The following is an 18828-nucleotide window of genomic DNA, read 5'->3' on the forward strand; positions in this document are numbered from 1 at the left end:
TGTCTGAATCTCGTCATGTACATGAACAACGCTGGTGTTCTTTTAGTGTCCGTTGTTGTCTGTGGTTAATGTTGCAATGCATCCTCTTTCTGTGAAACAACTGCATTTTTTGGGCCCAAGGTGTGGTAGGAGTAACATGAGGAAGCAACTAGTCAAAAAAGAGGAAGAATGAATCCCTTCTGTTTGTGTGTGTGTGTGTGTGTGAGTGTGAATGAATGAACACATTCATGTGCTATTGCAATAGTACAATAGCACAGGAACATGCGTGCGCGCGCACAAAAAAAAACACACACACACACAACCTTGTTTTGGAAATGAGGAAATAAGATGAACATGAGCCCTTTAACTTTGGTGGAGAAAATGAAACTTTGAAAGATACTTTGTCATTTATTACAGTGCATTAAAGGAGAATTCCGGTGTGATATTGACCTAAAGTGTGTTGAAACATGATACCGAGTGTGAACGTATGTCTCATAGCTCACCTCGGCTTGTCCCCTGTACTCAGAAATCTGCTGCGAGTTAGCCAATGCTACCAACAGGGTTTCGTTGTGGTGCCTCGGGCATCGGCCTAGCCATGAAAATAAATCACTGTTTTACACCATTTACGAGGCTCAAAGTAGCTCCATACTTCATTGGTAGACTTCCGAGGGCCTTGACATTTAAAACGAGACATGGAGAACTTTGAAAAAGCACTGGTAGTTTATTTACAAGACGATTTATACAGACAGTACCTTAAGGAATTTTACCGTTCGACGCCATCTTGAATTTAGTCACGATAAGTCGAGCGACGAGTACGAATGAACAGGTATGATAAGGGATCTGATTCCAAAAATAATTCAGTGGAAATGCATGGATTCCAGTTGCTGCTACTAGAAGCAACTGAATCCATGCATTTCCACAGAATTAGTTTTGGAATTCTGTTTTCGGGAGCTTTGTCCTAGAGTGCCAGCAATCTAGACAATTGTTGATAATTTTTGTACAGCCACAGCATATTCTGTGTTATAGCTATGAACACATACAATGGCACGACTAAAAGGTGAGACTTTAAGCTCTTGGAGGGTGCAAACCGTGTATTTCTACACGCCTCTGTTCCTGAGAAATCCCAAGCTAAACACAAGGATACAAGGATACAAGGAAGTTTATTGTCACATGCATATAGTTACTGGAAGTAAGAAATGCAGTGAAATTATGTCTGGTGTCAGCCTATTTGTGCATTAATGGGGGTAAAAGTGCAGTAGAAAGGGGTTTAGTAGATTAAGTGGCAAGGGCTGCATAAAAAAGGTGGGGGAGGATTGGGATTGGGTGGGGGCACCAACAAGGAGCACCCAAGAGCAACAGGGGCAAGGAAAAACTCCCTACAGTGGCTAGTTTTCATCAAAATCACTGTTTTTTTCTAGAAATGGAGATATAACGTCTTTCATGATATATGAAGTGTTGCCTGTTACTTACTTGTATAAACTTTCCGGGAAGTGATCAGCGAGACCTGGCGAGACTGCCACTTAGTGATAGACCCGCGAAAATGGCCTGGTTATGACCTGACGTGCATGCGTCACTGAGTTTTCGATCGTCATATATTTAATTTCCATTCATCACAGAGTTCCCAAAATCACATATAAGATGTGTTAGAGTGTCTAGTTTCGTAAGTTTTAAAAAAAGCTAAAAATGTAATATTACGTTTTTGGCACTCAACGCATGGGAAGGAAAAACGTAATATTACGTTTTTGGCACTCAATGAGTTAAACTGATTGCACCTTTATCAACTGCTTTCTGCTCAACTAGGCCATCTCTCTCTGTGTCTCTCTCCATTCTACAAGGATATAAGGCACATTCCATCCAACTTTCTATCCATCCATCTTCTTCAAACCATTCACTCATCAACCCATTAAACCAGTGGTCCCCAAACTTTCTTCTAAGGGCCAGATCACTATGCCTGGCTCTAAGCGAGGGCCAGAGACTCGGAGTATCAGTAACCATAAATAGCTCAGTGCTGTGAACAACAGCAGTCTACCTTAGTTGAATATTCCATTACATTTAATCATAGGCTACTGCAATGTAATACCATTGTTAGCTGTGTTTATGTTGCCATCATATCATATCAGTGTAAAATGTAGCTCAAATGAAATAATACTAATTAAAAGACTTTAGCATTCCCAAAAGTATTAGCAGGGAGTCCCAAAAGTATTTTATTCAAAATGTGTGAACTCTCAACTCTGTGTCTGCATACACAGCTCAAGTTGTGAACAAGCAATATCCTACAAATAATTCAAAGTTCTCAAACTATGAGAGTTTTATGAAGTGCTGGCAAAAACATCTGAAATCACCAAATGAGAACTTTGTGAACTCTATGAACATTTGAACGAGTGGATAAAAAACATAAATAATTTTCCCAGAAAGTCCCAGAAATATGACTTGAATAGAAGTTAGTTATTAACAAATAATTAATAAACTTTTAGAATACTTTGAGCACTGATGCAGTCAGCATAGGCCTCTTACATTGTTTGCAGGTAGGCCTACATTTCATTCCGTTTTCAATGGCAAACGTGAAACAGTGCCAAAACAACCACCAGTGGACAAAAAGAGTATTTCATGTGTATTGTTAAGACTCGCCATAGAGATTGAATGGGGGAAATTACGGAGGTCATAGTTTGACGATGTCGTAGGCTACTCCCGTGCGGGCCAGATGCTATATACCACGGACATGTTTTGGGGGGCCACCCAAAATGAGTCGGCGGGCCCTTTTTGTATGTGTTTTCAATTTCCAACGATTTCTAATTTAACTTCCCCTCGGTTTCTCTATAAATGTTACAAAATGTAGCCTAGGCCTACTATTACTGAGCAAATATCCCTTACTTTCAAAGCCCAATATTGACAGATAATCTGATTTCCCACACGATGAGTTTAGGCAATGCCAGAGCCGAGATGTAGCGGTTTACGTCATAAACCTGGCAGGAAAGTTCAGAGCGGCACAGCAAGCCGGTAAGAAAAACTATTGTCAAGACATTAGGCAATTAGGCTACTGTACCCCGGAATACAAAAATAAACTTCAGAAAGACAGAAAGTTTGTTGTACTGTATTCTGTAGTTTGTATTCTGTAGTCTCAATGACCGAATCAGTAGATATACCTGTTGTCAGTTGAGTTCGTTCAATTCATATATGTAGGATAGTAGCCTAGGAAAATATGAAACGGAGATGTAACATGGCTACCGGCGGGATTTTGAACTTGCATGTTTCATGCATTTTAGGGCAAAAAATACCATGGGATTGATGTGTTCTCCATTTGAGGAATGTAATCAGTTGCGGACGTGCACAGACAGCTCAGACACAGAGCGCATAGGCCTAGGTTAGCCCAGTAAACAAAATAAAGTCCTGGCGACGTCCCCTAAAGGTCCCCTGGTGAATGTCACCTCCTCGACATTGTGTAGGGTTCCATTTACGTCCCGCGGACCTCTGTTCGGGAGATCTAAAAGACGTCCACGAGACTTTGAGAGGACGTCTTGTAATGGTCACCGCAAATTTATCTGTAGAACGTTTATATTTCGCCACAAAAAAAAAAAAAAAAAAAACATGAAGCGCGATTTGGTATGGTATTACATCCTGTAAATCTCAGCGTTGCTAGGAGAGAGGTAGACGGAACATGAACACGCATTAATGACTTGTTCTACAACTACGCAATCAACCTTACTCACCTCATATTTTCACGCATGTATGATGAGTAGACATGGACATTTATACCGGGCTAGGATATGCTGCTTTCACATCTACGGTGTCATTTTCTTAATAAAGTAAAACGACGTTTTAATGGGCATATCTCGTAGCATATTGTTCAAAACATCACCAGAGTAGGCCTAGGCTAGCCTAAGATAAATTGTTCAAACCATATTGTTTCAAAATATTAAAAACTAATAATAGCCAAAAATACTAAATGAATCGCAATGCATGCTGGGAAGCAAAACTCAACATGAAATAAAGTACATGAAACATAACTAGAATCCACTCGTTTTCTTGGACCTGCTGTGATCAAACAGGGACAGCCTATAAATGTAAGCCTTTCTTCCTGGAACATTGCAGATAAAGAAAAATGTATCGTTTTCTCTAGGTTATGAATGCTCTTTATAGCCAACTTTAAAATGAAATAAATAGATTCTGATGTTTCTATTCTATATCATTGTTTTATTAATAAACAGTAAGGCTCTGGTGAGGCAGAGAGCTTCTGCCCCTCGTTAGAAATCTCATCGGATATGTGCACTCTTTGCTGTTTCCACAAGGAGCTGCTGTAACATCGGGGACAGCTAGGCCTATGCGTGACAGTTTTAAACGCGAGCATGCGTCAAATAAATTACAATGACATTTAAACAAGTCATGAAGAAGCAGTATCCTTAATTCTTCTGCAATGTAGAGCTAGATCGTTTTGCTTTACAAATTAAGTAGTCACATATGTTGCTAGACAACCCTAAACAAATGCTACGTGGTCTGTTTTTAATTTCTCTAGTTTTATTGCATCGTATTCAGCTCCAAAAGGCGGTTCAGTCCCAATTCGGCCGTGTGTGTGTTTCTGAAAATAAAACAGATAAACATGTAGCACATACATTTTGAGTTTAACGTTAACCTTTTTCCCCAGTTTATGAAGTTGTAGTCTATGAGCAAAGTAGACATATGGTTCTACTTTGCTCATAGACGCTACAACTTCATAAACTGTATGATATGTTGCCTTAGACTACGGTAGGCTAATGCAGCTACTGCTAGAGACTAGATAGATAGATACCGTAGTCATCCCCAGACGGTAAAGTGGAAGTCGCGCATGGATGTGATGTCTCCATCCTGCAGGCGTAGCCAGAGCGCTCTCAACTCTGCTGCCATGTGTGAATAAACAAACGTCCCCCCCATGTCCCCGGTATAACGTTATTGTCGGGTCCTTAGGAGGTATTTGAAATGACCAAATGCAAATGTCATCCAAGGGACCTGACGGTGACGTCCCCAGAAAATCCTGCACCGGACGTCACGCAATAACCAAACGATAACTTGCTGTTCGACGTCAATAAGGTCACCGAACGTCCCCCGCTAGAGAACATGACGTTTCGGGACCAATCGGGACGCCGTGAATGTCGGCATGAGGTCCGGGGGGCGACGCCCCGCGGTTTGTCGGGAGGCTACTTTCACTTTCTAGAGCGCATTCATTAGGCTACGTAAAAGATGCTTCATGGATGCATCAGATTCCAAAAATAATTCCGTGGAAATGCATGGATTCCAGTTGCTGCTACTGGAAGAAAGTGGAATCCATGCATTTCCACTGAATTATTTTTGGAATCTGATCCCTTATCATACCTGTTCATTCTTACTGGCCGCCAATTTATCGTGACTAAATTCAAGATGGCTGCAAACGCTTAAACCGAAGAAGATACTGTCTGTATAAATCGTCTTGTAAGTAAACTACCAGTGCTTTTTCAAAGTTCTCAATGTCTCGCTTTTAAATGTCAGGGCCCTCGAAGTCTACCAATGAAGTGTGGAGATACATTGAGCCTCGTGAAATGGTGTAAAACAGTGATTTATTTGCATGGCTAGCCCGATGCCGAAGCACCACCATTGAAAAAAGCTGTTGGCATCGGGCTAACTAGCGCCAGATTTTTGGAGTGCAGGGGACAAGCCGAGATGGGCTATGAGACATAACGCTCACACTGCATCATGTTTCAACACACTTTAGGTCAATATCACAATCGAATTCTCCTTTAAACTATTTACTTTTCAAAGTCAAAGTCAAAGTCAGCTTTATTGTCAATTTCTTCACATGTTCCAGACATACAAAGAGATCGAAATTACGTTTCTCACTATCCCCGGTGAAGACAAGACATATTTTACCAATTTAGGTCCACAGACAAACATAACATTCAAGTAAACAAAAAGTAAGTAAATAAGTAAATAAGAGGGCACATATAATAATGAAAAATAAGAGCAGCAAAAAAATGTAGTTGAAATTGTGCATAGACAGTCAATAAAAATACTAGTGCAAATTCAGGCCAATAAAAGGCTTGGGTAGTTCTGTTTGACCTAAGTAAGAAGAAAGTGGCATAGTGGTGCAAGTTATGTAAGAGCAGCAGAAGTGTTGTGTTTCAGGACAACAACACCAGTTGTAAAGTGTACAAGTGTGCAAGTGTGCAAGTGGGAGTAGTGCAGGCGGCCATTTTGGGTCCAATGTCCAGGATGTTATGTAGCTGAGGGGTGGAGGGGAGAGAGGAGGGAGAGAGTTCAGCATCCTTACAGCTTGGTGTATGAAGCTGTTGGTGAGTCTGGTAGAAAAGGGAGCCGCAGGCTTCTGTACCTCTTCCCAGAGGGCAGTAGATCAAACAGATTGTGAGCGGGGTGACTTGCATCACTCCACAATTTTGGTCGCCCTTCTTGGGTGAGGTGGGTGGTGTAAATGTCCTTCAGGGAGGGAGTGAAGCACCAATGATCCTTCCAGCTGTGTTCACTATAAGCTGCAGGGCTTTCTGTTGTATTCAGTGCAGCTTCCGCCCCACACAGCGATACAGCTGGAGGGGATGCTCTCAATGGTGCCTCGGTAGAATGTGGTCATGATGGCTGGTGGAGCACTTGCTCGCCTGAGTTTCGCAGGAAGTACAGGCGGCGCTGAGCTCTCTTAGCCAGTGATGCAGTGTTGGTGGTCCAGGAGAGGTCTTCACTGATGTGCACCCCAGGAATTTGGTGCTGCTCGCTCTCTCCACCACAGCACCGCCGATGGTCAGTGGCGGTGTTGGGTGTGACCTCTCCGGAAGTCAACAACAATCTCTTTGGTCTTGCTGGACGTTCAGCAGGAGGTTGTTGTCCCTGCACCACGTGGTCAGATGGTCGACCTCCAACCTGTATTGAGTCTCGTTGCCCTTGGTGATGAGACCCACCAGAGTTGTGTCGCCAGCAAATTTCACTATGTGATTGTTGCTGTAGGTTGCAGTGCAGTCATCGGCCAGCAGGGTGAAGAGCGGACTGAGCACGCAGCCTTGGGGCCCCTGTGCTCAGTGTGATGCTGCTTGAGGTATTGTTGCCAAACGCATTACTACTTGGGGCCTCTGACAGAGGAAGTCCAGTAGCCAGTTGCAGAGGTAGGTACTGAGTCCCAGTTTGTCAAGTTTGCAGATGAGTTGTTGTGGTATTATGGTGTTGAATGCAGAACTGAAGTCTATAAACAGCAATCTCACATATGAGTCTCTTTTTTCCAGGTGGGTGAGGGCTGGGTGGAGGGCAGAGCAGATTGCATCCTCTGTAGACCGCTTGGCTCGGTATGCAAACTGGAAGGGGTCCAGGGTGGGGGGAGAATGGCTTTGATATGTGACATGACAAGCCGCCAAAGCACTTCATGATGATGGGTGTCCAGTGCCACAGGGCGGTAGTCATTGAAGCAGGATGGAGCAGTTTTCTTCGCACAGGTATGATGGTGGCAGCTTTGAAACATGATGGGGACGATGGCTTGCTTCAGGGAAGTGTTAAAGATGTCTGTGAAGACATCCTTAAGCTCCCCTGCACAGTCCTTCAGCATCTAACCTGGGATGTTGTCTGGACCTGTTGCCTTACGGGTGTTGATGGCAGCAAGTGTCTTCTTCACGCTGTCGGCAGAGAGGCACAGGGGCTGCTCATGTAGAGGGGGATAGGTCTTCTGTGGGCAGGTGCTGTTTTGTGCTTCAAAGCGAGCAAAGAAGCGGTTCAGGTTGTTGAGCAGAGGGATGTTGCTCTCTTTATTCAACTTTTAAACTATCTACTCTTAAACCATCAGAATTTATTAAACTATATCAACATCCACTAAACTATCAGCCTATCAACATCCATTAAACTGTCTACCAGCAACTATTAAACTATCTGCCTATCAACTAGTGCTGCTGCGATCTGTCGACTTAGTCGACGTAATCGACCAAGGAAATTAGTCGATGGCATTTTTTTTAGTCAACAAGTCGTGTTACTATTGACTGCCTATTTATTTTTGGTCTCCCGTCTCAAACGGCTTACTGTAATGTTATTAACTCTATGTTATTAACTGTATTTGAATGTTAAACAGGCTACTTAAACTTTGGCAGTAATGTTTTAAACCCCGCCATGCATGCAAGTGTAAACACAAGCTGCATAGCTGCGGGTCTGCCTGCTTTCAGCGCGATTCATTATTAGGCAGAGCTAAGCTAAGCATAGTATGCTAGTCCTGACTCTGACTACCATAAAACCGAGTCCCAAATAGACGCCTGTCTCTGGTGTGGCTACAGGTTTGGGTAGCACTCTAGTTCATCCAAAACAAACCAGAAAAGGGACTCAAAGTGCTAAATACCGGAATTTTCCTGTAAAGGCTGGTCTCCAATAGAGGCCTGGTCTGTTTTTTAGTTTCGGGTTGTATTTAATAATCTAAAACCCGTCAGATCGTCTGTTTAAAGCCCAATTCACACCAAAGATTCGCAAAGACACGAAACCGTTGCAGAAGGAGTTGCAGCGGTGTGAATTAGATGTTGCGCGTTGTTGCAAGCCGTTGCAAAGCATTCACCATGTCTAGTCACAGTTGCAAGGTTTTAGAATGTTTCATCAAGTTGCTGGTTTATAGAATGTTGCAGCTCATCTTGTCGCGAATCTTTGGTGTGAATTGGGCTTAAGTCAGTATGGTGTAGACTGTGCACGCTAAACGTTATGATTAGATGCCATTAAAAGACTGTGGTGGGGAAAAGCTAGAGTTCCAAATTATATAACTTTTTTCCATACGACTTCGTCATCGTTCAATTCATCCCTTTTGTTTAAAATTTGCGGATAGGCCAATGGTAAGCTTGTTTTTATGCTGGCAACAAAACAAAAGGGTTCGCAAACGTTATTCTTCATTCGAAATGTAAGCTGACTGTTGTCAAATTTGCCAAATAAAATACGGGAGAAACGATATGGTTTATGCTCTCTCATGCTGTTTCATTTGTGCTGAAAAGGAGGGATAATGAAACATTACGCACGTTCCACTTTTACGTAAATAATTCCTGAACAGCCCCAGCTGTGGCGCAACTGGCTGGGGCACCTGCACTGTATGCCGGCGACCCGGGTTAGATTCCCGCCCCGTGGTCCTTTCCGGTTCCCACCCTGACTCTCTATCCCACTCGCTTCCTGTCATTCTCTACTGTCCTGTCACATTAAAGGCATAAAAAGCCCAAAAATATACTTTGAAAAATAAAATAAAAATAATTGAACTGAAATTGAATTGAAATAACTGAACAGTTTTGGTCAGGGCTGATAATGAAACTGTATTTGACAAAGGACCGATATAGGCTAGGTTGCTAGTGACAAAATATGAGCTTTCAGTGTGATGTGATCTCTTTGTAAATTACGTTTGATTAAAACGTGTTTCATCTCTTCTGGCTATCCCCATTATTTGGATCTTATCTCACTCAATGAACAACATCTCAACACTAATATGGGTAGACATTCAGTGTGTTTGAAATAACTAATTCGATAATATTTTCCATCTTTGCAGAGGAAAAGTTTTGTGTAAAGGGAATTAAAGGCCTGTCTCATATAGACGCCTGTCTCTAATACTAGCCGGTGCAATTTGGCGATTTGGAAAAATAAAAGCCTGGGCTATTATTTGAAGAATTTGGACAGGCAGCTTAAAGCAGACCCATGGGGGCAGTGAGGAGTTACTTTCAGTTTCAGTTTTGATGCCCCAATGGGTCTGCTTGAAGCTGCCTGTCCATAACTTGGCCTATGTTGTCCCAAATTGTCTCATTCTTTTTCCAATGGGCTGCATTTGGTGAGCTTATACAACAGGGCTATGGGTCAATTTACACTGACCTTACACTTTAAGTCCCGCCCTCCATACAAATGAATGGCCGAGGCTAGGCTAGTAAATCCGGCCAATTCATAGTCAACACCATATTGAACATAGGGGCTCGGATCCAGCGCCAGTCGGCTCTGACCATGCGCCAAGTTTCAAAGCTGGAAGTGACGCATGGACCAACGTCGATTTTTATTGGATATTCTGTAAAAAGTCGTCCTTCAGTTCAGAGGGTGGCGATACCTTGCTTGCCATGTAACAACAAGAAGTTGCTCGGGAATGCGCGTGGAGTGGTGGAGTCCGAGTGGAGACGCCCTGAAGAGCAACTTAATTTCATTGGTTAACAGCGGCTCTAACGAATAGCGGTCTGCCTGCCGTCCTGCTGCTGCAAGACTTGTCTATAGGGCTGTCACTTTTTATTCGATATTCGAATATGCATTCAGACATGACGTGAAATATCCATAGTCGAACTATAAATAAACTATTCGGTTTTTACTAGTGCCATGTGTAGCGCAGTTTTATGATTAGCCTACTTTGTTTTTTTTCTATTGTTTGCCATCTCATCCAGTAGCGGGTGCTCTAAACGTATTGTAGTGTTGGCCCATGACCAAATCAAGCCAATAATAGCCAGTAGCCATAATAATGACTGGAGCCAGAGCCCTCAATAGCCACCCTGTTTCGAAAATGGATGATAACGCACAGAACAGCCAACCTGAGCGGACAACATGCAAATTCTATGTGTAGTTCTTCATTTGACTGACAGTAGACAAAGACAAGACGTCCCCAACTCATCTAAATGTGATGTCTGGAAATACTTTGGGTTCTACACCGTAGATGGGAAAGTAACCGTTAAAGATAATGTAATTTGCCGACTCTGCAAAAAACAGTTTACTTACGCATCCACGACATCCAATCTTCGCGCTCACCTGTCGAGTTAGGAGTTACCATCCAAATGAGGCAGCGGAGTCAAAGGCACAGTAGACGGCCAGAGCATCGCCAGGCGTCCAACATATGATTGCACACTTTCCGTAAATCCTCACATTTTGTGCGGGGTCTGCTATTTACTTAGGCTGCGCAAAGCACAGGTATATATTTGGGGCAGGCTTGTATTCGAGGCAAACCTTTATTTCTTACATTGCGCGTTTTATTGTGAGACATGCGTTTCGTTTGGAGCGGCATACCAGGCTATCAAAACCAGACGATTTTCGGTTTGGTTTGGGATTTAATTTACTTTTGGACTGTTTTATTATATAGCTAAATCTTGAGACTGATGGGCACTTAAATCTAGGGGGTATTTGATGGTTCAGTGTAAAGTTTCATGTAGTTGAAAAAGTGTCAGAATTTCTAGCTGTTTATTGCGAGACAAGGCAGCCGCTTTCACTCATTAATTGAACGTGTGCTGTGCTCTAATGGAAACCTTATTGTGTAGCCAAGTAGCCTAAATTGAGTTATTTTTTTTAATTATGCATGGTTTACTTTTTATTCAGTTCCGCTGGAATGCCTTGCGGCAACAATTGTGTTTAAATGTAGTAGCCTGCTGCTCCAGCCTCTGGCAAGCTCAGAAGGGGGCGGCTAGTGATGGGTAGCTTGAGAGCAACGTGTTGGAGACCCATGTTGTATAATGAGACAAGGGCTTTATGCCGCTGTTGTGTAATTTATTGTCTTTAATCTTATTTAGGCTATTTTTGTTCGGGACAAACAACAACGGAACAAGATCAATACAATTTTCTTTATTTGTCATATCATATGATGCATAAATAACCATAATATACACATCTTCTCATAGGCTCCTCAAGAAATATGCACTGAATAATGTTTGGCTGTAGCCGCCGGATAGGTACCCACCCACCAACATGTACGCGCATGAGAGCTCATGCCCAACACGGATTTTCGTGCATGGAGCTGGTTCCAAATGCTCCATGCAGCACCATACTTGAAAATGGCATATGCTAGCATGCCGAAGCTAATCTGCACGCTCTTGACCCCCTGGTTTTAACTATACATGATATTTTACCTAACAATTTTTGCATTTTTTATGCACTGGTAATCCTTTGGAATTGCATTTCTAGTTATAATTTATCATTACTGATAAATGATCATTCGGTTTCCATAATAAAGAACATACAGCAAGACTTTATTCGCCAGTGTGTTGTGATAGCCATGATGGAAGCCCCTCTCAGAGACAGAGTGTGAGGCCTCTGTCTCTGGACGCACAAACAGTGTGCACAAGACTCACTAACAACACTAAAGGCCTGTCATGGTGGATAATGAGATAATGGTGTTTGAAACATGCCTGTCAGAAAGCTGAAGAGAGTGTGTTACGTGTGTGTGTGTGTGTGTGTGTGTGTGTGTGCGTGCGCATGTGTGTTTTCTGTGTTTCTGTGTCAGACTGTTTCTGCGTCAGTGACCTTGCCTTGCCCTGTCCTCTCCTTTTTGTCCTAGTTATGAACGGAAGTTGTGGGGCCCCGCCCTATTGCGAAAGACTGTTGGAGTGTGTAAAAAAGTTGTGTAATGCTGCTTGGAGTGGTGTGTAGCATGTGCGTCAGCGAATCCTCTCTACACACCCAGAAGTACACACACACACAAACACACACAGACACTGCCATCCTCGTCCCGCTTTTTGTGTGTGTGTGTGTGTACCCTAGGCATCTACAATATTTCTTCATGTGAATAGACATGGGTGTGGGGTGCATTGTATTTGGATTTGGATTAAGAGAGTTTGTATCTTCAACCGTTTGCAACAGGCCGCCTGTTCTATGTATACAAGGCTCTGGCTCTGTCTATGGGAAGCAAAGTGGACTCATGAGTTGTAGCGCTGTCCTATTGCGTGCAGAGGGAATTTGAAAGACAACCGATTATCCCGCCCCTCGGACTGAGCACAGGCAATGGTGAGTCCCCAGACCCTACATTTTAATGCGCACGCAATAGGACAGCGCTACAACTCATGAGTCCCATGCGTTTCCCCACCAGCGGAGCTAGTTGGCTAGTTCAAACTTTTGCTAACTTAAAAAAAGCTTAACTCGTGTCAAGCTGTTCGCCAACAGCAACATCCATCTTCTTTGTTTTCAAGTAGCAGGGAATTCAAGCCGAACCGTCGCAAGCCAACGGAGAGTTGCTAGACTAGCCCGGGCAGCAAATTACATTTGCAAATTACACTAGCTGCCGCTAGGGTGCGTCTAGATTTCTAGGCTAGCATTGAATATTATCTACTGTATACTGGCTATGTTTTAGGACAGGTTTGGGGATGATCATGAGACAGCTAGGCTGGGTTCTCACTGCGACCTCAATGGGCCGCATGTTGTGCTTTCTGCTCCGCATTCTAACTGCCAGAGTAAACAAAGTGTGTTGAAGTGGTGTTGAATCACGCTGCCACTCCCGCACCTGTCAAGCGGCCATCACTGTCGCAAGCCTAATTGTTATCTCCACTTACACAGGGGTATGCGTATTCATGCACAATGAAATCTGAAGCATCCTCTGACACACACAACACACACACATATATAGCCCACAAACATAGATGGGTGAACATTCTTCACCATATTGGGCAACATTTGATTGACTCATCCTTTCTGTATGTGTGATATGAATGGGCTGAGTGAGAAGTTTTGAGTGTTGCATTCTCATGCTGTGACTGGGCTGTTTAAGTCAGTGTGACTGTGTGTGTGTTTGTGTGTGTGTGTGTGTATGTGTGACATGCAGGTGCAACTCTCGCTAACCGTTGCCCTCACACATCAGAGTTCTAATGGGGGCCCATCCTCCTCTCTGCCTCAGGCTCCACTGGTCCGCACCTTCTCTCACTCGCTCTCTATTTCTCTCTCTCTCTCTCTCTCTCTCTCTTTTTACACTCCCCAGGTCTGCTGGCCTCCTCCTACACTCCTGTCCTCGTCCTATATTTCTCCCTCTCTCCTTCTCTGTCTTCGATATTAAACCTCTCATCACCAGGCTTCCTGACCACAGTGATGGGTGAGCCTCATGCTCATCACTGAAGTTCGCTATTATGGCTGGCTTGGACAGCTGTCCGCACGTCACTATCTCACCACAGGGGTCCCCCAGGGCTCAGTGCTGGGCTCCCTTCACTTTGCTATCTACACCACCTCTCTGGGACAGATTATCCATTCGCACAGCTTCTCATACCACTGCTATGCAGACGACACACAGCTCTATCTATCCTTTCCACCTGATGACCCCTTGGTCACGGCACATATCTCTGATTGCCTGGCCATGGATGAAGGCACACCACCTCCCAGCTAAACCTACTGTACTTCATCACATCAACATCAAAATTGACTCCCAGTCTGTTGCACCTACCAGGGCTGCAAGAAATTTAGGAGTCATGCTTGACAACCAACTAACCTTCTCCAATCATGTTGCCTCGGTCGCCTGTTCATGCCATTTCGCACTCTACAACATACAGAACATCAGGACTTACCTGACTCAATATGCTACTCAACTCTTGGTATAATCATCTCACGGATACTGGATACTTGGATACTGTAACATCCTGACTCCCAGCCTGAAAAGTGAAACCCCTTCAGATGACCCAGAACGTGGCGGCACGCCTGGTCTACAACCAACCCAAAAGGACACGTTACTCCGCTGCTCATCCAGCTACATTGGCTACCTATGGCCGCTCGCATCAAATTCAACTCTCTAACGCTTGCCTACAAAGTAGTCTCCAGTTCTGCTCCCACCTACTTGAATGCCCTGATACAGGCATATGCTCCCGACCAATGCGCACCTCACGTATGACGTCTAGCTCTGTCACCGGTATGCTCAGGCCAATCCAAACTTTTCTTATCTATTGTTCCTTGTTAGTGGAACGTGCTACCAGTTCCTACTAGAGCAGGGACATCCCTCCCCATTTTCAAAAAACTCCTGAAGATCCAGCTGTTCAGAGAATATCTCCACTCATAGCACTACTTACAACTAGTCTTGCTAATTCTAGCTCTTATCACCTGACTAGAACTGACACCTGACTGTATAAAAACAGCACTCACTGGATGCACTTGTTCTTATTGTACTCTACTTTTTAAATGTTTTTTTTTCTAGAATTGTTGGGAGAATTGTTATAAAAACCTTTGAACTGTTTACCATGTTGCCAAGTCGCTTTGGTTAAACATGCATCAGCCAAATCACACACACATATATGTTCATATGTCGGCCTGTTTATGACTTTGATTATGATGTATGTGTGTTTGTCTTTGTGGCTAGTGTGTTTTGAATCTATGATCTTCCTTCCTTGTCAAAAAAGAGAGGCATTATTAACTCATTGAATGCCAAGCTGTTTTCGGAAGCTTTGTCCTAGAGTGCCAGCAATCTAGACCATTGTTGATGATATTTGTACAGCCACAGCATATTCTGTGTTATAGCTATGAACACATACAATGGCTCGTTTAAAAGGTGAGACTTTAATCTCTCAGTGGGTGCAAACCGTGTATTTCTACACGCCTCTGTTCCTGAGAAATCCCAAGCTAAACAGTGGTTAGTTTTCATCAAAATCGCTGTTTTTCATGAAATATGAAGTGTTGCCTGTAAACTTTCCGGGAAGTGATCAGCGAGACCTGGCGAGACTGCCACCTAGTGATAGACCCACGAAAATGGCCTGGTTTTGAGATGGCGTGGATCGTCACTGATTCGACCAAAGCGGCAACCGAAGTTATGATAAAATGTCCAGATAAAATGTCCAGATTGTGCGTTTTCATGAGTTTTCGAACGTCATATATTTCATTTCCATTCATCACAGAGTTCCCAAAATCACATATAAGGTGTGTTAGGCCTAGTCCACACATACCAAACCGACCTTTTTTTCCTCTGTCTTCCCTGGAACCGTATCAAGAATATTTGTGTCCAAACGGATCCATCTCAACACGACTCAACACGTTACTTCATATCCCAGGCCTGCAGGTGACACTGTTTGTTACATACGTAATATTACGTTTTTGGCACTCAATGAGTTAAAGATAGGCACAAAAAACGAATTTCTTCCCGTTCATCGTGCTAGTGATATTCATACCTCTCATGACCCCCCCCCTCTCTCTCTCTCTTTTCTCTTTTTCTCTCTCTCCTACAAGATCTTCCATATTGCCTCTCTGACATGCCTGCATATGACCAAGGACTTCCCTTGGCCCCTCTACCCAGGCCGTATGACCATCAATTCAACCCCCCAACCCATGCTCCTACGGGGGTCACTGGAGGGGCATCTGTAGGCCATAATGGCGAACGTCCGGATGGGGGTCTGTATGTGGGTGAGTGTTACTGTATCATTGTGTCTAACCGATCTCACCATAACACTTAACAGTCTCCACTAAGTAAGCCCATCGAAAGGCCGGGAAATAACCTGTCAGCATTTGGTTAGGTCTCCCGCCTTGTGGTTTCACACTTAACACTCAGACGCACAATTGATGTTTCTTTTGTGTGTGTGTGTGTGTGTGTGTGTGTGTGTGTGTGTGTTGAATTCACATTCAACACAAGGGCATGACTATAAATGCACATGCAAACACACACACACACACACACACACACACACACACACACACAACTTCACACATTTCAACTTTTCAAAGGCTGAGTGGAGTTGTTGTGTACAGACAGCAGGTTCCATTCAGAGTCATCGAGGCCAAAGGTGAACCCACCATACCATTCAAGTGATGAATAGTTGGACCAGGCTTTTACCTGCCATTTCAAGTTAAATTGGGTGGAACCTGTTGTTAGTCTTGTCAGGCAACTTTGCAGCTTTCTTCAGTTTTAGTGCATGCTGCTCCCAAAGTTTTCACAAGTTTATTTTTAAGATATATGTCTAGTACAGTATGTTTGTTCAGGCCTTAGTATGTTTGTTTGCTAGAAGTACATTTATGTTCGCATGTAACAGACACTTTTATCCAAAGCATCTTACACATGTCAATTATATTACAAGGGCCATTCTCCCCAGAGCAACTCGGAGCGACTTTTCAGGCTACTACTCCCCCAGCTCCTTATCCACTACGCCACAACCACCCAGACGTAGTGCTTCTCGCCGCTTGCTGAGGACCTTGCCTTACATTTACGTCCATCTATTCCTTTAGAACAGTGGTTCTCAAACTGGGGGTTGGGACCCCCAGGTGGGTCGCCAAAAATATTGGAGGGGGTCGCAAAATGATTTGCATTTGGATTAAAGACATTTTTGTAAAAGTTTTTAGTCAAAGGCTGCTATTGACATAATGCCTTTGATGTTGACATAGCCTATACCAATGAGAGAAGACATTTTTCTGCCTCTGCTTCCAATGCCCATCTCACAACATTTCAAAACCAAATTCAGCCGGTTAGAGAGAACGGGGGGTCGCCAGACAAAAACCCATGAGGCTGGTGGAGTTGGCCCCGCCCTCTACCAGTTGAGTCACTGGCATGCGTGCTGCAACACCTATGCAGAAGCTTCAGAGAAATACAGCGTGCCTCAGACACGCACGCACACACACACACACACACACACACACACACACACACACACACACACACACACCACACACATACTACCACTGCTGACAAATTCATTTTCTATATATAAATATACAAATTCACACACACACACACACATACCACACACACACACATACCACATATACTGTCACCACATCCATATTCATTTCCTTAATATATCAAACTTCTGTGGCCTGTACGATAGCAAAGCAGAAATGGATTTGCGACCATGGTCACATTTCTCACATCTTTCTCTATGTTTCTGGTAAGCTACTGACACATTCGGGGCCCTCGTTCTGATAAAGTCTGAAATGGAACACTTGACATACAAAAGACATTTTCTGAGAATGGTGTCTCAGCTTGTTCGAGCACCCATGCACCTCCCGTTCTTGACAAACATGACCTTTCACAACTCCCCAACTGAAGCATCTGAGTAGTTTGTGTGTGTGTGTGTGCGTGCGTGCGTGCGTGTCTGTCTGTGTCTGTGTGTGTGAGTGTTTGTGTGTGCGCGTGTGTGTGTGTGTGTGTGTGTGTGTGTGTGTGTGTGTGAGTGAGTCTAATCTTGTGCCAGTCTAATCTTGACAAACGAACAGTAAACAATCCCATCTGATCATGTAGACCTGTTCTCTTCCTGTTGGTTTTGCGTGTGCTGACCGCTGTGCGTCAGACCTTTATCTGAAATCAAGAAGTTCCCCTGAACAGCATCGACTCAGGCTTTCTGCTAAATCTTTTTCAGTCTAGAGATGTCGCTTCCCACATAGTGTTCTGAGAATATTTTCAGTGGGGGCTCCACCAACACATTCACAAGTACTTTGACTGAAAGTACACAAAGATAAAATAAAAATAAATGTTTTTTAAGTGTGCAGCCTGACTATTATTTGCTGTTGATATAAGCAATGACATTAATCGTTTTTTTTTTTTTTTTTAAGTTAGCTTGGCAGCTTCATTCACTGGCTGTATTGAACTTAAAGCAATAAATGTCACTTGGTGAGGTATTACTTTTATGAATGAACTAGAAGCCCCTCTCTCCCCACACAGACACACTTATACACAGACATACACACAGACACACAAACACACTTAGACACACACACACACACACACACACACACACACACACACACACACACACACACACACACATACATACACCTATACGAAGACACAAACAAACACACACACACACACACAGACACACACACACAAACACACAGTTTTTGATTTTTTTTGTTTGTTTGTTTTGGAGAATGAGAGACCATTTTCTCTCTGGGTGCACACCTGTCCAGGATGGTCAGGGTACAGGTGTGCCCTTGCCAATCTTTGCCAGCCTCGTGGGCAGCTGTGTGCCCTCAATAAGTAGGTACTCCGTTTCCGTTCGTGAACCAACATTTGAACCGGTCGGAGCATTTCAACCAAACAAATCACGGTTCAGAACGTGCCACTTTGGTTTGGAGCTTGATCCAGAAAATAGTTGTTTTTTCCTCCGAACCGGAGTGGGCATGTTATTTTACCTTTCAGAGGGGAGAAGGCTAGCATAAGTTTTCTGTCCATATCAACTGTTGCCATGAGTAAACAAAACTAGTCAACTAGCATTACACTGCAGA

The 18828-nt window shown here is 43.6% G+C and overlaps 1 long non-coding RNA gene across 2 annotated transcripts in view; it reads left to right on the forward strand.

The window, feature by feature from the left end:
* Window positions 1-18828, forward strand: part of LOC125287301 — a 56761-nt gene that overhangs the window by 26487 nt on the left and 11446 nt on the right. For both annotated transcript variants that reach the window (XR_007192340.1, XR_007192339.1), the window contains exon 4: window positions 15844-16017. This is a non-coding gene — a long non-coding RNA (uncharacterized LOC125287301). The remainder of the gene's footprint in view (window positions 1-15843; window positions 16018-18828) is intronic.

The sequence above is a fragment of the Alosa alosa genome, chromosome 2 (assembly GCF_017589495.1).
Source record: "Alosa alosa isolate M-15738 ecotype Scorff River chromosome 2, AALO_Geno_1.1, whole genome shotgun sequence".
Classification (NCBI taxonomy): domain Eukaryota; kingdom Metazoa; phylum Chordata; class Actinopteri; order Clupeiformes; family Clupeidae; genus Alosa; species Alosa alosa.